Genomic DNA, 22,465 nt, shown 5'->3' on the forward strand with positions numbered 1-22,465 from the left:
GATGAGCTGCACCCACCCAGCACGTCCTTTGCCCCTACAGCAGCCCTGGACCATGTGGTACAGATGAGCTCAGGAAGACTTTGGCCAGAGCAGATCACTGTTGCACCAGAGTAAGTCACCCTAGCACCCTCAGGAATGAGTTTTTGAGCAAGCCCGAGACAGACACCTGGCTGAAAACTTCTCATTTACCCCATCCCCCCTTGCACCTAGACACAGTCCCCTGTCTCCAGATCCCCACATATCCAATTTGCTTGCATGAACTTAACCCAAGGCTCTTTATAATTGCGCATGCTACATTTACCCTAGAGAGAAAGCTTTTTCTAGTATCTAAACTAAATATTCTCTTGATGTAAATTAGACTGAATTATTCTAGTGTTTCAGCAAAAAGTAAACCACAGTATAAATTACTAGTTCCAGAGAGATCCTGTTTCAGGCTCCTGTCATACTCCAAGATAAAGCCTGTCCCTAAGCATTTTGAGACATACTTTTCAAATAGGACTGTCATAAACATAATCCAGCCAGAAGGCACAGATAGAAAGCTTTGCCATTTCTTAATGAGAAAGATGCTTGGAAACACCTCTTTTTAGGGTCATGCTGAGATACAAGTGAATAACTAGTAGCAATTGTCAGAGACAACCTGAGAAGATGACATAGAAAACTTGGTCTGGTGATGATCTGTGACAAGAGAAAGTAAGTCTGCTTTAATGGAAATACTCCCTGACGTAACTATTTAGAAATATTTGAGTTCAGCAGTGAGTCAGACCTAAAAGGAATGAAGCTGTTTGCACTTATTCAACCAAAACTCATCGTAAACTACCTTTATGAAAAAAGCTTTAATGCTACTGGAGAAAGGGGGCTGGAGGAGGGGCAGAGGAGTAACCGTCAGGTTAAGCTAATTAATAAGGTTAAAAAAGAAACGAAACACACCACGAAGGAATTTATTTGGTCATTGCAATGGAAGCCCAGAGGATATTGTGAATTCTTCCAGACTGCAGCAGAATACCAGTCACAACGATATTGCCCCTCTCCTATCTAGCAGTCGTATGCTTACATTTTACTGATCCTGGTCACAGTTCTTTAATCCTTCTTATAGAGTAGACTTTACTGAAACAGATTATTGTACAGCAAGGTCTTTGCTATTTCCCTTGCTGTATTTATCTCTCCAGAGACTTGTGTAGGAAACCAATCAGAGCATCAGCTTCTTTTCATCCGTGCAAACATGAAAGGTTATGAGTTTCACTGCTCAGGACTGCCTTATAGTCTAGTATTTTAAATGAGGTCATTTGAAAGAGAACTAAACCTCAGAAAATGACATAAACCTCCTTGAAGAGTATGTATTCTTTTGGAAATTAAACTTAGTTACAAGACTGAATTTACAGTTAACTTTAGACTGCAACAGAGAGAAGGAGAAAATGCTATGATGTCATGCTCAGACAGACCTTTATGTGAAAGAAAAAAATACATATGCGAAATTCTGAAGTACTTGGAAGCAGTGAATCTGAGTATTAGTGTCCAGAGAGGGAATTTAGTGATGCGCAGATTTATCTGTCTTTATGGAGTCAAGTCTTTTATACCAGTGCTTAACAGTAGGATTTTAGGTTTTGTGCTCACAAGAGTTTTATGATGCTGGCTTCCTGAACATTTCTTTGCCTATCAAGCATTCACAGACAGAGTAGGAATAAAGATCAATGTATTTTTAACATACTTACATGGTACATTTGTTACAGATTATGCCATTTTGAAGACAGACAACAAGCCTTAGAGCACGAGTATGAAGCAGACCTTCAGCCAGAAGATGAGTTCTGCCTACAGGAAAAGATGCACAAGAAAACATACTTAGATGAAGAATTGTTGTACATCAGACATTAAACAACAAAGAGAAGGAAAGCTACAGAGAGGAACAACAATGATGTAACTGTGCACCAAGAAATGCAAGCTGGGTCTACTTGAAGACCATCTAAGGAGAACCCAAAGAACTGATACACCAGGCAATCACCGGCTCTTCAATATCAGTTCTCCTCAGCTTCTACCTGCCAGCGTAACTGTAGGTTGGCAGCCAGATTTCTGTAGAATAAGCTCTACAATAGTTGGGTTTTTTTTATACGTTTATTAGTTATCAAAGAAAGAAAAGGGCGAAAAAGAGGAGAGCAGCAAGAAGGATGTTCAGGGTAGCAGGGCAAGCAGGAGCTCATGGGAGCAGCAGGGTCGCAGCCTGGTGTTCTGGGCCATGCTGAGTGTTCAAAACACAAACAAGGGCAGCTTCAAAAGTCTGATCATCACCCAGAAGTCCAAGGTGAGGCAGATATCGCCTGAAGCCACAGCAGAAAACTAAGGGACTGTAACAGACTAGTTGGGCCTGGAGCAGCAGCCTGGTGAGGGCCAGGGAGCTGTGAGGTGGTCATGGAGAAAATGAGCTTTAACTCTTCCAGGGCAAATCTATAACAGGGATGTGTTTGAACTATTGAAAGTGAGTAAAAGATCATGCTGGTCCTGATTACAGCAACTTGAAACACCATCTACTTCACCAGATGAAATGGGCTCCATGGAGCTTCCAGGTCCCATGGGAACATGACAACACAGGGAAGTACAAAGGAAATATCACTGCCTTTCCCATGCAACGCAATCCAAACCGACATACATCTGAGTCCCTCTCCCAAACCATTTACAATTACAAAATGAGCAACTCACACTTGCAGTTTGTATCTTTATTATCTGGTCTGAGCACTGGCTGCTTAATCTCTAGTGCTTTTCTTAGGAAGTGTCTAGATATCGAGACTGCCATCCTGCAGATGAGGAACTTGGTACCTGGAAGGCTGTGCAGTGTGTTTTAGAATCAGAATACAGACCAAAGTCCAACTCTCCCTCACAGCAGAGTCAATACAGCAGCACAGTATTTGCAGGTAGCTTCAGTGAGATTAAATTTAACTGACGTAAAAATGTAACTGAATACTCTTAGCCCGCGCATCCCTGCCAAAATCAAACTGTCTCTCACCCCGGTGAGCTCAGAGGTGTCGCACAGCTCCTGCACAAGAGGAGTACATCAGCACCACCTCCTGGCAGCCGCTTAACTCCAGAGATTTACGAAATAAAGAACAGCAGGAGAGAAAAAAAAAATCTGATCACCGTTTGGGAAAACCAACAAAATCATGCTGTCTGTGCACTAATTATAATATTTCCAACTCCCATAACAATCTTTTGGTACCAGGATATGTCCCTGCTATTTGGGAGTGATGGTCTCAATGGTAACCAATGTCTTGAACTAATGCAGAGCACCACAGCAGGGAGCAGGATGAGGCATAAACACACCAAGACACACACACACATCCTTGACACATAAGGACTAGGGTGAAGAAGTAAGCCCAAAATCTCTCCCCACATCACATGTTTTCATCTGAAAATTAAAGCACTCTGAAATGTTAGCGCAATAGTCTGAAAGAAGTTTTGAAATGTATATAAGCAGTCTTTGCAGTAAGAAAGTCTGAGTACATCCATGTTTTGCTTCCTCCTCACATCACTGCAGCCAAGATTGTAGTATCCTTACAAAAGCCAGGAAAGCAATGTCAACATTTGTCTGGAGCAGAGAAAAAGCAATTCAAAGACAAGTGCTGAAAGTTTCCTTCACAAGGTGTTAGATCCTGTACTTGAACATGACGGCCTTGCAAAGAGTAGCAGGTTGATTATCAGCACTACAAGAAAGGCCAAGACAGTTTCCTAGCTCTTTGTTTGCACACCTGGCAGTGCAAAATGATGATGTAGGAGGGAAATCACTGAGCATAAAATGCTCCTGACTCTCAAAACTTACATGGAGAAAAAAGGAAATAAACTCTTGCAATATCAAATGAAATTATATTATACTTATGCCAGTTTTTCAAGCTGTGAGATTACTCAAGCAGAACTGCTGGTAAGCAGGAGGAGGGCAAACTGACAAATCAAAACATGATTATGTCTGTGGGAAAGATTAAGGTCCTAAAACAGAGGGAAAACAAACCTCATCATACTTAACTAAAACTAAACAAAAAAAAAAAAAAAAAGAAAGAAAGAAAGAATTTGGGAGAAATCCTGATTTAATGTCTCGGAAAAAACCTGCACACTTCAGCATTTCACAAAAGCTGAACACTAAACTCTCAGGTTCTGCACTAAGGGCTTCAGATTTGAAGGTTAGAAAATTAATTTTCTCACTCCTAAACTTCAGTGGAAAGATTCTCAAGAGCCCTCTTCTTTTTCTGGTTTATATAGCTCTTTTCACTTTCTCATGGCCAAATGCAACTTCTAATATACATTAATAGAAAACCTATTTGCAGGTATTAGCAAGGGCTAGCACCTTTTTTTTTTCCTGACATAGATGCAAAGTCTTTATTTTTATAATGAGTCAATTTATTAGTAATTTTAAAAGGTTATTGAAGGAGAACATGTGATCAGTCACAAAAAAAAAAAAGTGTCACAAGTGAACTTGGCTTCTATGGGAGTGCAGAATGACAGTCCAAGGATAGACTCAAGGACAGAGTCCCTCTGCTCTTCAGCCTTTAAAGAAGAGTCACCTGGACAAATTTCACTGCGGTGCTGCGATAGGCAAGAATGTTATGTTCCATTAAAATTGGGGAGAGAAATTTTTTCCCTGGTTTAAGGCTAAATCTCACAGATCCTACTCCAAAAGTTAAGCTGAGTAGGGAATAAATCAATATTTAAATCTGCTTCGAATCAGGAGGAGGGAATATCAGTGAGATGTGTCAGAAGTTCTGTGTCTCACCTACCACTTCCCAAGCATACTAAATACAAGGTGTACCATTTCTACCCAAAAATGAATTGAACAAGTCTGTTTTACTGGTCAGGAAGAACCACAGGGAGAGGCTACACAGCACATGTACATGAAAAAAAGCCACATAAAGCCATACAAGTAGGTCAACCTCTGCTTAAGTACAATATTTTTTTACCTTCCGTTAAAGCTTAATATCTCAAAGCCTATCAGGTCAATTCCCTGACTGGACATCCAGCCTGTATCTCAGGCTCCAGGCTTTCCTGTGTTGTTGATTCTGAACCTTAAAATTAAGGAGGAGAGGATGGATCATTCCTAGAGCTGTCCATGGCTCCATCTCATGTGGATACATGTTGTTGGTAGCAGTGAAGACTGCAAGGCAGAAAACACTTGTCTTTACCATACATACCCAACTTAATCTCCAATTGCCTAATGCTTTCAAAAGCTGGGATTGCAGTCTTGCTTCAGTCTGTGCAACAAGCTCTTATGCAAAACCAGAGGTTTTGTGGAACAGAGCTGAGACAACCTGCTCCACTAATATGCGCAAAGCAAACAATCATCTGAAGACACCAGTCACCTCATTGCAGCAGATGCATCTTTTCTATGTCTGTATTTAAACACATAATAATGTATATCATATGTTCGGAGTGTAGGTCAGTAGGCATTCATTATCCCAAGCTAGGGGATAGTTATTTAAGTCTGTTATAAAAAAAGGGATGCAAGCATTGGTATTAGTCATCAGTCCTATAAAGAAGAACAATTATCACTGTTAAAAGGCGTAGGTAGCTGGAAATAAATTCAGAGGAAACACTGATGAATGAAAGCACAACTCCCAAATATTTTCCTTAAAACCCACTGCTGAATTATAAATAAACAATTTCTTAATGACAAACAGACAAATATAAACATAATAGTTATTTTCTCTTAAAAGGGGCCTAAAGATCATCTGAGAAGTCGGGCTTACTAAAGCATGCTCAAGTTTTGTAACCAAATGAAATAATTCAAGTTTGAAACTTTTAATTAGAAGTGCTTTACAAATTGCATTCATTATGTATGTTTGCACTGATATATTTCTTTGCTCTCTGGAGCAATCTGTTTTCCTTGCTTTCTTTTTTTTCCCCCCACTTAATAAATTATCCTCATTTACACAAAATGTTAATGACAAAATCTTTACTAATAGGATAAATATGGACTTTGGTAACAACAAATTATGTGGTGTCACTATTAGATGATCTGCCCCTTCCCAGTGTAAGTTCACTGTTTGACACCAAGCCTGTGTACAGTTTGGCAACTGCTTTTTGCAGCACAGAACAATAAATATTTAAAGCAAAGATTTTGGGAATTACTCCTTTGGGGTGGTCTAGCACAACCTGAGGTTCCTGTACTCTGAGGTTTCCTGTGCCTTATTTTGAAAAAAAAGACTGTGAACATTCCCTTCACTATGTTGCCCTTCCTCCCACAGTGCTGCACCAATGAGGATGCTCAGGAAAGCCAGTGGCAAGAGCAGACCAATTTGATTTCTTAGCTGATTTGAACAGCTTGACATTTAAACAAATATAAGACATAAGCCCTCAAACATATTATGTTTTCTCACAGATTTTGGCTGTTATGCCAGATCCCACATCTTTCCATCCTTGCAGAGACCACATAGGCAGAGACAGCTCGATGGAAAGGGGCAAAGGCTGCTTCTGTATGAGCATTACAAGCTGCAAGGCATATACAAAGATAGCAGTGTCTTGCTTTTCTTATAAAACCTTACTGAATGTTTTTCACAAGAACAAAAACTCAGGACATGGCCTTCAGTACTCTCAAACACTCCCAGCTCTGGCACCCAGGCAGCAAGGATAAGGCTGCCACCTGACGCAAAAACGGGGGACAAGGAGAAAAAGATGGAGGGACTAGGTTAAGACAAGAAATGGCTAAAGACCCAGGAGAAGCTGGTAAGGCTAAGATTAGCTGACTTCAGAGGACTGACGTAAGAGGACTAAGGAAGAGACTACGATAGACATAGTCAGGAAGGATCTCTGACCACCAAAGGAACTTCTCTTCAAAATGCAGAGCATAACTCCAACTTCCTAAACCTCACCACCCCTCTAATATCAGCCATGGGCTATAAAGCACCTTGGAAAGGGCACTTTTCATTCTCCTTAAGTCCTGGTAAACACAGGCAATGACAATCTGATACTGCTATCAGTTATTCTGCTTCCGAACTGACAAAGATCTGTGTGACAGAGGGCTCCAGTTCTCTCAATAGAAAATTTCTCATGAGAAAATTTCTGGGATTTCAGTCTGACTTCTAAAGACCCAAGGATACATAGGCATTTCTTCTGAAGTATTGGTAAGGTTGCAAAATCAAGGATTTAAAACTTAAAAAATCATAGAATTAAGGTTTTACAGACAACATCACGTTGTGCAAATTCACAATGATACAGTTAATAACTACAGAGTCTTTGACATCATGTTCTTTCCAGGCTCTCCCACATCATTAGTGAATTAAATAATCAGTACTCAACTGAATAAACACATTTTTCTTTCATTGTTCAGTGCGATGCTCCAGACCTTGCATGCTGCAATATTGTTTACCAAGACTAAGGGGCTCGGACTTACCTAGTTTTCAATGCCCTCGTAGTAGACATCCATTTCTGAGCTGGACAACTACCTTCTCTATAAAGTAATAAAGAGGATATAGGTAGTTTTAAGAAGTAACTATTGAGACCAGTTGAAACACCTGCTTTATGATAATATAAATCATGTCCTACAGGTGTCAGCTCCTCACCTTCAGAAGAAGCCAAGGTGGAAATATCAATACATAGTTGGATAAACCCATGTTTATAGCCCTATATTTTTTCCAGACTCCATATGCATATCTTAAGCATAATATCAAGGTTTTGATATCTTCAGTGGCAGTTGTTGAGTGCTTAACAGTTTTGAGCATTGAACTTGGATGTAGTCAGTCAGGAACTAAAATATGAGACCTTTCCAGACAATGACTATGTGAAAAAAAGTCAGTGGACAAACAGTGACCAGGAGTTTTGTGGCAAAGACCAAAAAAGACTTTCCCTCCAGGCAATAGTACTCCCCTCACCTAAGAATTTCTCTTTTCCCTAATGTACAGCTCTCTCAGCTTCCTTTTTGGCATTTCCTATTTTTAGGTGATTTTGCAACTCGGTGACCCTTAGGATGTAGGCCGTGCATGTGCATAACAAAGGTATGGGGGTGGAAGACAAAGGCTACTTCACTGTTATTACATGCAAAAGCACTCCTGATTGCTTTAGGACTGCTGCAGCTGACCTCCGGAGGGCCATCAAACAGCCAAAGTTGATTTGCTCTGCAGAGACAGCAGAGGTTTTATAGCAATTTCAAAGGTGTTTACCATCTTCATTGTAACAATGGAAAAGCAGGCTGGAGAGCTGATCAGATTGCAGTCTGAGAAAACAGTGAGACAGACAAGGCTGTCAAGAGAGGGGTCAAGATCTCTAGAAAATCACATGCTTAGTTTCCTCTAAGAACCTCAGTCCATGTCTTAGCAGGACTGTCTTTTTCTGTCCCTGGCCAGGTCTGAGGCCAAAAAAAAAAAAAAAAAAAAAAAAAATCCCTCCCCTTTAAAGACATTCATTTTAATGTAATATAATAATATAATGGTGGGTTGACCTTGGCTGGACACCTGGCACCCACCAAGCTTCTCTATCACTCCCCTTCCTCAGCTGGGCAGGGGAAAGAAAATATAACAAAAGGCTGGTGGGTCGAAGATAAGGATAGGGAGAGATCACTCCCCAGTTACCATCACAGGCAATACAGACTTGACTTGGGGAAATTAATTTATTACCAATCAAAATCAGAGTAGGAGGATGAGAAATTAAAACCAAACTTTAAAAGCACCTTCTCCTCACCCCACCATTCTTCCTGGGTTCAACTTCACTCCCAATTTGTCTCCCTCCTCCCCTCCAGCAGTGCAGGGGACAGGCAATGGGGGTTGTGGTCAGTCCATCACACGCTGTCTCTGCTGCTCCTTCCTCCTCAGGGGGAGGCTCCTCACACTCTTCCCCTGCTCCAGCCTGGGGTCCCTCCCACAGCAGACAGTCCTCCATGAACTTCTACAACATGAGTCCTTCCCATGGGCTGCAGTTCTTCATGGACTGCTCCAGTGTGGGTCCCCCACAGAGTCACAAGTCCTGCCAGCAAACCTGCTCCAGTGCAGGTTTCTCTCCATGTGTCCACGGGTCCTGCCAGGAGCCTGCTACAGCACAGACTTCCCACGGGGTCACAGCCTCCTTCAGGCATCCACCTTCAGGCATGAAGTCCTCTGCTGTGGCATATGAGGGCACGGACCGCAAGTGAGACCTTTATTGCATACATCAGTGCTGGTTATACACAATCACTTATCCACCCAATTCTGCCCTGGAATATGCCTCTGCACAGCAAAGCACCTTTGAGCCAGTTCACACCCCACCGAGCCATTTGCTCCCTCCAGGCTCATCTGAGGAGGGCTCCTCTTCCCCAGTACTTAAGTGTGGGAGGCTTTGGGCAGCCCCTCATTGCAGACAGGTGAGCACAGAACAGATTTGCAGGTGAGCTCAGAGAGCCACTTTAGTGCTGGTTGTTTCCTCACCACGTTTTAAGGCACAATTGTTCTGCAACCTGGCACCCAGACAATGAAAAAAGCTTTTTCTCACAAAGGGCCCCTACACTCCACAGGCTGCAGGTGGAGATCTGCTCCAGCATTAACCTGCATGGCCGCAGGGGAATCTCTGCTCCGGCACCTGGAGCCCCTCCTGCACCGACCTGGGGGGCTGCAGGGCTGCTCCTCCCACATAGTCTCACTCCTCTCTCTGGCTAAAGTTGTGCAGGGTTTTTTTCCCCTTCTGAAACATGCTGTCCCAGAGGCACTGTCGTGTCCCAGTGTCCCACCACTGTCGCTGATGGGCTTGGCCTTGGCCAGCAGCGGATCCATCTTGGAGCTGGCTGGCACGGGCTCTGTTGGACATGGGGGAAGCTTCTGGCAGCCTCTCACAGAAGCCACCCCCATAGCCCCCTGCTACCAAAACCTTGCCATGCAAACTCCACACAAATGTACATTTCATTCCATTAGCAACCTGAAGCTCCCTCCTGAAACATCCTGCCCTCTGCCACCCTCCAGGCCGGAGCCTTTGCAATGGCTGTTGTTTGTAATGTTCGAGTGTGAAGAAATCATGAAGCGCAGGAATCTTCCAGAAAATGAGAGTTGCCTGGCTTGAAAAAGCCCTTTATCAAAACTCCAGCACCTTCAGAGTGAAGATGAGTTCAGCCACACACCTCAGCAGAGCCAGTTACATGCACCTGAAAATGAGGTACGCGAGCGGGCATACCTCGACACAGAAAATGAACTGCCTTGAGAGGAAAACTTGGTGTAAACCACAAAGCTGAAGGGTACTATCACCATGTGTTTGTTCATACTTCCTGACGACATTTTTGAACACGAAGCTTGGCCTGGAATGGAAAATATATAAATATATATTTCATCTGGCAGCCTGGCCTAGATAAACAGTGTATCATTTCTGTGGATACAGGATTTACAGATGTCTCTAGAGACTAGAAACTCTTGACAGTCCTCAACATTGTAATTGATCTTGCTTGCTGGCCTTTTGCATTCATATCACTTCAGTCTCTCATATGTTAAATAATTCAACTATCTTATTTTCTGATTGCAAAGAGTTAGGTTTGACTCATGTTTTTTTCAGCAGCATGAGCCTGCAGAGTAGAGAAATGGTAGCAGTGGGCTCCTGTGTGGTAGATCACTTTTGTGACAGAGTTTTGTTCTTGCTGTGAGTGTGTGCCACAGTAGTGCCTATTTATATTTTATTCAATAAGTCAAAGTGTGAATTCCAAAAATAAAAGCACAAATGTTTCTTTTATGGGGAAAAATAGTGGTTGTCAAATACATGTACTTATTTTTGAGGACACGAGTAAGTTAACAGCATGTCTAACCTTTACTAAAGAAGGGTATCTGTGCTATTCAAATACTTTTGCCTTTTCTTTTCCCCTTCCAAATCAGACGATGGATGTGCAGGTGTCTCTTCTTATGCAAGAGTTTGATACAGCACGAAAAGTATTTAACCACTAAACATGGACTCATTGACATCTTTCCCAGGAGAAGCTGTACTTGCAGTGTTTTACATCTGGTGTATGTTAGCCCCCATCAAACAAAATATTTCTCATAAACACATGGAAGGGTCATTTTAATTCCCCCTTAAGCAAATTGACTTGAAAGTACTTGGTGGAGGAACGCTGATGACAACTCTTCAGCGCTAACCATATTCTCAAGATTTCTCTGATTAGCTCTCCAAATTCATATGAGCTACTCTAGAGTAAATCTGCAGAAAAGAACACTGAAAGAGATCCTGAGAGATCCCTCAGCTTGTGCTAAATGGGAGGTTCTGTGACTCTTGTCCCTGCAGGGCAGGAATTGCTCTACAGAATTACACCCACCAGGCAGATTTTCCCTGAACACATCCTTCTTCACACCAAGAATAGGAGCAGGACCACCACACCAGACGTGATGGTGGCAGCCACAGGGACTGTGCCCCTTTCCTGCTGCTCTTACTCCACCTGGATCACTGCGCCACCACTGCCTGCCTGCTGCCCGTGTTTCTCAAGGGCCTTCTCACCTCTCCACACCCTAGGGCAACTGCAGGCTCCAAACCTGTTCCAGCAGCTGTGTACATCAGAGTTAAAACCAAACAAGCAATGATGTGGCCTAATAAATACTTAATAGCCCATTACAAACTAATGAAAATTCCTAATGCTGCCCCTACATTTCTGGACAGCATTAAATGCCTATATAAGCTAACCTCTACATTTTCCAAATGATGGCTAGTCTAAACATATAACATACAAAAACAGAACAGAAAGCATTTTTTAGCATTTTTATAGGGTGGTGGAGTTTATTTGCTAGCACATGTATGTTTAAGATGTAAAGTATAATACATGTTACAGTGTTCGAAGGGCACATTCAGCTTCTGCTTTTGCAAAAGCTCTGCTTGGAGACATACTCAAGGTTTTCTGCCTTTGACAGCTTTATGCACATGTTATCAGCATGTTCATCTTCTCTTGGGGGTTTTAGTATTCTGAATGTTCCTGCTACAGTGTCTTCAAATCAAAATGATGAGACACAAGCAGGCACTATCTTAAACGTGTCATTGTCGGTAATTGACAGGGACTGCTTACTTGCAGACCCTCATGGCTGTAACCCAGGCAAAGAGCTTAAGCTCTATATTGAACTATAACTCTAAATTTAGAACCATTATGGTCCTTTATTAATAATAGCAATACTCAGCACTTACATATAGCAGTGCCTTTTATAGAAGAATCTTGAACATGCAGTGAAAGCACTAAATAAGCCACAAAACACCCTTGGGTAGTTCAGAATGATTATTATTCCTTTATTTTACAAATGAGCTTCAAGAGGTCGGGGTTTTTTTTCAATAGCAACCGTTACTGCTTCGTCTAAGTATTTGCAAGGAAAACCAGGTCTGCCTAGCTAAGTTGTTCATAGGTTTTGTGGACCACTCTGCCTTTTACTCATAAATTTTAAGGCCATGAGGAATGACTATGATCATCTAGTCTGACCTCATGGGTAGTACAAGACTGTTCTTTCTAGCTAGAATATGGAAATTTTCCAGTTCTGTAGAGCAGTATTATATCCATACCCTTACTACACATATTATACACTCAATAAACACATGCCATACACACAGTCTAAGGAAATCAGTCCTGTTAGAATCAAATCAGAGGTTTTGTGACCTGACAGTCTCTTATATAAATTCATTTCACAGCTGACCTTCCTCAGCTGAGTACATGTTATTGACAGCACCCACACTGCAGCACCGTGGTTTATTGAGAGTGGACTCTACTCATGCACCACCATGGCTAAACGCTGCAGAGGTTTGTTATAATTAAGTACCGTGCAGTCTGGTCTTATTGCCCAGAGTAAATTACATCCTTACTGTGGGCAGAACATTTAGTGTTCGACAATAAAAGATGATAGACGTCTGCAAGGAATATTTTGTAACAATTACCCTGTGCCACGTGCTCCCTATTAGCATAGCAATGAACTACTCCCTTCTGAGATAATGTGAAGGAAAATCTACCACAGAGGTTTTCTCTCTCTTTTTATATTTAACTCATTTCAAACATACAAGATGTGAGAACAAAACAGAGTGGGCAAGACAAAGCCATTATGACAATGCATGATTACATGCATAAATTCAATAGAGAACAATAGGATGAGAAAAATATCAAAGATAAACAGATTTACTAGAAGGATGTATACATACCATAGCAAACTGAAACTATTTTTTTTACTGGTTTGCTTAATGCTAAAGAGGCATAATTCTGATCACACTATTCAAGGGAGAATTACCATGTGTAAATCATCAGGCATCATATCCTCACTATTCAGAAGTGGTTTCTATCAGACATATAGAGAGGATTCTTCCTATGCAAAAACCTTTTCCTGGGAGCTGTTTTGTCCATTTTTGAACCAGAGGCTGATGACATATCAGTGGAAAGACCCACTTTTGGGGGGACACCAGACTGGGCTTTTAAATGTATCTTTTCCACCAGAACCTAGTGGTTTTTAAAAGTAGCAGTGCAACGATATTCCAGATTTGGGGAGAACATAATGTCAAAGTGCTTGCAAATAAAACCCAGGGAATGAAAAGAGAGGATATGAAGAAATGATGGGAGAAAAATGCTTCCTACTCACAGCATCTTGCCAACAAATAGAAATGCCTGAGGAAGATTATCGTACTCAAGGGTAGAGATAGAAGTGGAATATGACTTGGTAACCTTTATTTTGGTTTCACTAGAAATGGAGCAGTTGTTTAGGTGTCCTGTCAGGGTCTCACATACAGAGAACAAAAGAAATGCATGCCTTAACAACCAATCTGCCTTCCAATAAACCCCAGAACAAGAAAAGAAACACACACAAGGCACATGTTAAATCAATACTTTCAATGTCCAACAGAAAAGCAGGATGTTAAAAATGTTGCTGTAGAACCAGCTGTAATTATGGTAACAAAGAAAGGGAGAGGACAGAGAAAAGATAGTACCAAATTAAAAGGAGATAGAAAGTGGTGACTTAAAGAAAATTTTAAAAATTAAACAGACTCTGTTAGGCTCGTGATGTATCCACATTGCACCAGCAGCCCAGTATAAGAAAAGGTCTGTTTCACTGGGAGTATTCTAGCACCCCTTCTCAGCCAATGGTGCTAGTTGCAGAACTTCTCTGTCCCTCAAGAAAAGGGTAAAAAAGATATTGAAAGACTGGAAGCATTTATGGGATCTCTGAAAGTAGCTAGTGCTCAGCATGGTTTTAACCACACCTTCTGCCACGTGAGGAATCATGGGTTAAATACATGTGCTTAACAACTGTGGACAGAAGGGCGCAGGCAACAGGACATGCAGAATGAAAGGCTAAGACTACAAATTATTCCACTCTGTGAAATCAAACTCTTGACAGTTATTTGTCAGAACTGCTGAGTGCCTTTTCTGACAGGTTTCTTTAGGAGAGTCTGTCTCTTGAGAATAACAGAGGTGGTACGAACTTTTGAGGAAGGCAGAAGTGCAAGTAAAAGAATACAAGAGGCTTCTACAGAGACAGCACTGCAATAAAATTGGCATACATGAGCAAAGGAAAAGGGGGGAAAATCAACTGTATGAAGTATCATGGACATATGTCTCTGTACTTTTCTGCATAGAATCATGGATTTTTTTCTTTTGATGCGTTTTCAGTTAAAATGTCACTGCTCTTTTCAGGTAGAGAAAACAATGGTTTTCGTGCTCTTTAGAATATATCCACCCCAAAAGCAAACAATTTGTAACACAAGACATATGCCTTATTACCTCTGACACACATGTGGACAATTCTCCCTCTTATACATAGACCTCGTAATTGATTTGTTACTGAAAGCTCCCATGAGGTCAATGAAAGTCTGGAAATTGTGACCATATGTTTTAGTCCTGCACTTGGTTGGGTAGTTACTGACACCTTCCTTATCCAGGATTAAAGCTTCTTTATCACATTTTATGTTTCAAAGATATAAGTTATTTTAAAGTAATTGACTGAGATAGTGATCTCTGGAATTAAGATAGGTATAATTTGCATGCACATCTGCTTTCCTATAAATTGTTGGCAAGGAAATGTAGTATCTAAACTTCAGCTGCTTTGATCATCCCTGCGTTACATTTAATATGCTTGCAGTGAGAAATATGTGAATAATAAAGTAATTTAACAGGAAGGAAGGAAGGAAGGGAGGGAGGAAGGGAGGCAGGCAGGCAGGCAGGGAAGAAGGAAAGAAGGAAGGAAGGAAGGGAGGAAGGGAAGTTGGCCCAGCCTCTAAAGACAGAATGACATTACCAGAACTTGTACAAAGGCCCTTACTGATTTTTGTCTGTCCTGTCCTAAAAGGTTTGATCTTTTGGATGATAACAACAGTGCAACTGCAGCAGTGTTTCCAGATGTATAAGGATGTTTCCAAGACATAAGTTTTGGTTTTAGTTAGGCGTTGCTGAGACAGAAGTTAAACCAAAGGAGAAAAAGAAGCCCTTACATACAAAATCATAGAATCACAGAATGGTTTAGGTTGGAAAAGATCTTTAAGATCATCAAGTCCAACTATTAACCTAGCACTGCCAAGTCCACCACTAAACTATGCCTGTAAGTGCCAAATCTGTACATCTTTTAAATACCTCCAGGGAAGGTGACTATTATTTCACATACATATACCTTTGACTTAGCCAAAATATATTGCCTGAACTGCATGGCATGAATCCTGTAAGTGTTTTTTGTGTAAGACTCGCACAAGGTGAAATAAATTCAACATTTAGAAAAGTTTCAGGGTGGTCCTGCTTTTATCAATGCAATTCGAACTGGAATATACCCTGGCCATTCCTAGGACTTTTCTACTATAAAAGAAGCTAAAACTATTGATCAGCTTTTTGCTTGGGGAAACATAACATAATGGTTTATAATAATGGGGAAAATTCTCTAAATTTCTACTAAATTTCAAGCAAAATTAGAATATTTCTTTTACTCTTCTCTCCAGAAAACCCCATATTCTTTGCAGTAAGTCTTCAGACAGTTTGATTTTTGTGTATTCAAAACCAAGAGCTTTCTAGTGATTCTATTTATAATATCATCCAACAAAGGACTATAACAGGTATCTGGGTGCCAACAGATTTAAATCCTAGTTTAGCAGGTGCTGCAAAAAATCCCAATCTCTGCCATAAGAATCATAAAGAGATAACAAGCAGCCAAGGAAAACAAGCATGTTACATACAAAAAAGAAAGGGCACACAATGAAAGGTTAATAGCGATTATTTCCTATAACTGTTGTTTGAAATGCAAGGTATTTTACTTTGGCAAACCAACACTAAGAAGGATATAAATACCAGAGGGAAATAGTAAAAAGGCCACGAGGAGGCATGAAGATGTAGGAAGAAACTGAGAGGTCCAGAAAAGAAATTAAAGGCTCTGAAGAAAGCAAAGGAGAAGGCCTGAGGGATAAGAAAATCTGAGACCCACTGTTAAGAGCAGCCGCAGCCAACGGCGAAGCAGAAGCTGAGAGGGCAGAAGGCAGTCTGTGACCGCCGCTGTCAGCTTAATTGCACGTAAACATCTGTGTTACACTGCCCACTGCCTGCTTGTCAAGTCCTTCCACTGGCTTAAAACATGGATGATAAACCCTTCAGAAAAGAGAGCGTCTTTTACATGAAGATTTGGTAATTTTGTAGTTAGCAGAATGAAACAACGATTTCTGACTCAGGTGTTCCGCAACACAAAGACCATTATTAATTGCAGAAATTGTGCAGCCCTCTGCAGTCATCAATTACACTGCACGGTTAAGGCAATGATTTTCCTCCTATGGCCTACAGACTCCCAGAAAATTAAAATGTCTAGGTCCACAAAAAGTAACTAAAACAAACATTCTGTTATGAACAGACTACTAAATAGGCTACGCAGGAATCCACAGCTTTTCTGGAAAGCACAGAAGCATTAATACATTGAAAAAAGATGGAAACTACCAGCCTTGTATCATTATACAGTAATCAGCAGAGGAGGGAGACTCTGCCTCCACGGCCAGCTCATGGTCTGTGCCGTGTTAGGGAGCGGAGAGACAGGGGAGGTCCCATGGGATCCACTCACCTGGCGCCAGGGTACTGCCCTGCCTGCTGCCACTTTCTCCATGCTAGTAGCAGAGGCATGTCCCCACAGGTGACAGCGGACAGGTTGGATGAAGAACTCTGCCTCAGATCTTCTCCATTTGCATAATCTCTTTTTTTTTTTTTTTTTTTTTTTTTTTTTTGCACACCTATAATTGGAGGCATTATACCATTTGTCTAATTGAACATACACTGAAGATAGTTTCCTCAGCAGAGCAGGTGTTTTGACTAGCGCTTAGGATGTATCAAGGGTTTAAGAAAGGGGAAAGAGAAAAGATGGTTGCACGACCTGTTATATTTGGCTGACTTTCTCTTGTTGTATGAAATGCAGCCCTTGGAAGGTTGTTGAGGAGAGCAGGTCAAGGTGCTACCACTCATCCTCCCTGACACACTTTGCATTTATACTGTCCAAGTTCATCTTACAGACTCAGGCAGAGACACTATACTAGGTAAAAGTGCTAGCTACTTATTTATTGGAAACATGCTTTTAATTGCTGGCCTGCTTTCACTGCTGATTATTCTTGTTTCTACCTGTTTGATAATCCCCTTCTGCCTAGTAACACATTTCTGTGGTATTTTTTCCCCTGTATTCTTCATGGATTATTTTTAATATTTTTTATTTTAGTCATTCAGAGGAGGCTTTCCCACAATGTTTTGGTATGTTTTCATACAATTTGGGGGTGGGGGGACACACCAACAAACTGTCATTTTAAAAAGGTCTGGTTTTCACATAGGCAGTATCAGATGTGAAAACACAACAGCGTTCATCTGCAAGGATTTCTATATATTGGTAAATAAAAGAAGGTACAGGGACACTCAAAATACAGATTTTTAATAATGACATTATAAGAAACAGGCATTTCACGTGAAAGGATCCTTGAGAGACAATATGATCAATTTCTTACATTTAAGCAGTATCAAATGTATCTACACCATTCCTGGCAGATGCTTGTCTAACCTAATCTTAACCATGCACCACGATCATGCTATCAAAACCTCTCTAAGCAACCTGTTTCCACAAATAAGTCCCCCTTTTACATAAGAAAGGTTTGGTGGATTTTTTTAATGTCTTACTGTCTCATCCAAATATGCCCTGCTGCACTGAAAGCCCATTTCCTTCTGTCCTATCCAGAGAGAAGAAAAATTAATGTTTGGAGGGATTGGTTTTCTCTTATTCAGAATAAAGAATAAAAAGCTTCTCTCCCTAAGAAGATAAAGATAGGTACCAAGTTTTCATTCCCTCAGAATTTCACTCACCCTCCGCAAATTGGCAAAGACTAATAATGACTAATGATTGATTAAGCCAGTTCTTCCAATATCCTGGCACAGATGTCATGATCCAGATTAATTTGTTAAACTGCTTTAAGTGTTCTCCCAACTGTCTTTCCACTGGTCTGACCTGAGCTTTCACCCACTTAATGCCAACCTAAATAGCAGTTGGCCAAGTGATAATCTAAGGAGCGAAGCCAAGACAGCTTTAAATATTTCTGTATTTAAGGTTTGATCTGTCCACAGCTTTCCGTCTTCACTGAGTGGAAGGTTTCACTTCCTGCTGTGGTACTTACATAATGATTTATTTTATACTGCATATTCTTGGTTTGCTTATCTTTGTATGTCTTGGGTTTTCTGATTTTTTCTCTTATTCCTATTTTGTTCTTTACAATTCATCCTTAGTAACTTGACCAAATCTCCACATCTGCTCTTTTTAGACTTCAAATATGCTTTTAGCTAACCTTTTTCTTACAGCACTTTAGAACTGCCAACTATTCCGAGCTCCTTTCTCCATCTCAGACTTGCCTCCTGTGATTAGCAATACCACTGCAGCTGTAAATCTGAAGCCACATGCAGAAACCTAACACAACCTTTGCACACAGCAGGAAATGAATTTCAGAAGTGAGAAATTACTTGCAGAACAAATATGAACTCCTCCTATATATATGAACTGGGGAAAGTAGCCTTTCAAATGGTACATGAATTTGTCAGGTTTTGAAATGTCTAGTGACAGGTTAATGCATTGAATCCCAGCAGTCAATGGTGAAGAAAATAGATTTTCATAAAATGTATTACTACAATTCAGGAAGCTGTGTGAAGAATTAGAACCAATTTAAAAGTTAAAAACAGCTTTTCTGAATGACACGAGTCAGCTTAATAAAAGGTTCTGTTGTTAGGACACAGAATTCACTAGATGTCAGGATACCATGCTTTTACTTTGAATAATAAACGTTAATTATAGATTTACTTAACAGATAACAGACAAAGATATTTCCAACTAATCTTTGTCCTGTAAGAGTTTGGGTGTTCCCATGGGGACAGAACTGAGGCTCACTAAAGTCAGCGCAAAGCCTCAGATTTACCTCAGTCATCTCTCGATCCACCTTTAATGTGTATGATAAAATAATGTGAAGTGAAAAACTTGAAGATAAACATAATCAAAGCATAACCGAAGAGCTCTGCAGTCACACAGACTTGTTAACTACATAGAGGTACATGACGTCGCAGCTCAGATATAGAGAAATAAGTAAAGTCTATCCCATAAGTCAAGTCTGAGAAAAGAATAAATAGGTGGTAATGTCGAAAGATCTATGGAGCTGTTTATCCTGTTGGTATTAAGCCAAGTTATGGCTATTGGGGAACATATCATTCAAGTGACTTTTATACTGCTGTATAATGGACTGATTAAATAGTCTTACAAAACGTTAAAGAACACAGAAAAACTACCACAGATTAACAAAAAGAAGGTTTGACAAAGCTTTGGGAGAGGGGAAAAATATCTGAAAAGATACAGAGAAATCTGCAGGCATCCATATATATATATATATATATACACACACACACACACACAGAAGTTATACTTCTCAAGTCATTGAGAGCCTCACTACAAAAAACCTACAAGCATGTACCTTCTGGTTGCTCAGCAAATTGAAAATCCAGAAAGGTAAGCAGAAATTTGTCAGGAATCTTCATAAAAGCATGAAGATTTACAATTGCACAATAGGATGTGAATATGCATTTTTCCAAAATTAAATGACAATATTTTTTCTACGTGAACTGTAAAAAGGCACTATTTAGAGCACATTTCTTCTTCTGGGGACCATCACTGTTCCAGACAGCAATGGGTTTTGGATTTCATAGCATTACATCTCTTTTCAGATAAAGCAAAGTAGTCAAATAGCCATTCCAGCCAAACAGAGTTTAGTGCCTTTAACAAATAACTTAATGCAACCCAAAAAGTGAATAATAACAGCAAGACAACACTACCACTACACTGAGAGAACAAAAAACACATAGCTCTACCCAACAGCAGCTCAACATTCCCCCATTAAAGTAACAGCCAAAATGTATTATTCTTCTCTTAAAAGACAACACATGTCAAGAGCCAAACTGAACCCGGTAACTGAGACATGTACAGATTTCCCTTCTGTAAAAAGTTTCATAAACTGCTATCTCTTACCTAAGGGATTGCTAGATAATTATAAGCTTGAAGAGAACACAATGCTAGAAAAAGCTGGTGAGAAACAAGTAGGTATTTCCTGGCTTTATTGTGATCCACAAATTTTGTCCTTAGGTACTCGGAAATAACTGAATCAATATTACAGATATTGGGAGAGGATTGGGGTTTTACACAGGTTCAGGACATAAAGTTACCTTTATGTCCTGGGAAATACCTAAAGGGAAAACACCTGAACAATAATGACTGCTTAAAGGTTTCACCTTTTCTTTTTTTTAACTTCATACAGGTTTTTTGGTTTCTTAAAGAAAAAATCTTTTTAAAGCCTTTCTGTAGCACCAGAGGGTTGCACCATGAGGTTTCAGCCCAACACCTTCAGGGATTTCCTACCCCATGGCAGGATGAAGGGCAAGATCCTTTTGTCAGCATTGAGTGTGACCTTACATCTAACAGTTTATAAACGTATATAAGACATCCACATTTCAAGCTGGGCATTGCTTTGAACTTTGCTATAGATAATTCTGAAACAGAGATATGATCTTCAGGGTACTTGCTGCCCTTGGAAGAGTCAGAGAGGGAATCATTTGGCCCAGCAGGTTTAATTAGTGCTTGTACAAGAAAAATTAAAGGACTGGAACTGTCTTCTCCTTTTGAGGAGCATTCTCTATTATCCTGTCTGTCCACTCAAAAGTAATTGTCTACTTTTTATTCTTCTTTTATTCATTTTATTTGTTTCGTTGATAGCAAACACATTTTGCTTTAGCTTTACAAAGTGCTTAAGTTCAGCCCTTGGTCTGTAAGTGCCAGTAGCAATACCACCAGCTGCATGACCACAGTGCTTGGTCATATCTGTACCGTAAATATTTACAGCCCAAAGAGTTATGCTACAGGATTTGGAAAGATGAGATATTCTGATAGCACTGTGGTACTTACACAACCAGGTGTATATGATCAAATTAGAAAAAGATTGTACAACCTGTGGGAATGACTCAAGAGGAGCTCAAGGTACTCCCAGAGCACAAAAAGCTGCAGGTTACCTCTTCTGAGCTGACATTTGGCAGCAGACCACATGCACTTCCAGTCATTTGAATTGCAAAGCGAACAACTGGCATATAAATCACCTAAAATCTCAGACATTCACCTGTCAACGCTACAAAGAGTAGATTAAGAGCACTTAGCCCTGACTAAGCGAGAAGTGACATCAGGGTTACTCCGTGTTTTACAGTTGATATTTCATTTTTGTTTTCATTTCTGCTTTGCTTTTGCATTATACTTTGTTAATTGCTTCAGGAAATGGTTATTGTTTACAGGCTGCCTGGAAATTGGGATTTTAAGAGAATGTACTGAAGTGCATTGATCTGAATGATATTGAATCTATTCTTTCCCAACGGTGCATAGCAGGTGACCTTACCCAATTGCACAAGTTTACTGCTCCTCCATTAATAGCTTACAACTCATGGTTGCAGTTTCCTTCCATATTAAACATATTATAAATCTTTAACACGAGAAGCAGCCAGACGATGTGCAGGACTCCGTAATGTATTGAAACTCCTGTATTGTTTGAAATTGTGGTTAGCTCCTGGGAATGGGTTTTCTCTGTGGGGGCAAGGGCTCCCTGCTGGAATACGCTGTTAGAAAAAGCAGTGACAGATAGACTTCTTACTCAAAAAAAAAAAAACCCACACCCAATAACACCTTTATGCAAGTCATCCTGAATATATGAACATACACACCCACCAGTAGCCTTTATTGAACACAGATTATTCCCCTACATATAACGCAGGTACAGGACACTCTCAGCACCTTGCTCTGTCTTTTAGCATTTAGTGAGTGACATTATATCATGAACAGCTGCTTCAGAGAGTCTATACAACATTTTGACTAAAAAAATTACATTACCTTTTTTTCATTGTTCCTTAGCCAATGTTCTCAAACCCTTATACAACCTAGTGCTTGACAGAACACCTATGCATTCTTTGCAATAAGATATGGAACAGAGACCCAAACTCAAAATTGTCCATTATCACTGCTGTTTTGTCTGATAAATATATATTTAATGATAA

This window comes from Falco biarmicus, chromosome 6, assembly GCF_023638135.1.
Source record: "Falco biarmicus isolate bFalBia1 chromosome 6, bFalBia1.pri, whole genome shotgun sequence".
Classification (NCBI taxonomy): Eukaryota; Metazoa; Chordata; class Aves; order Falconiformes; family Falconidae; genus Falco; species Falco biarmicus.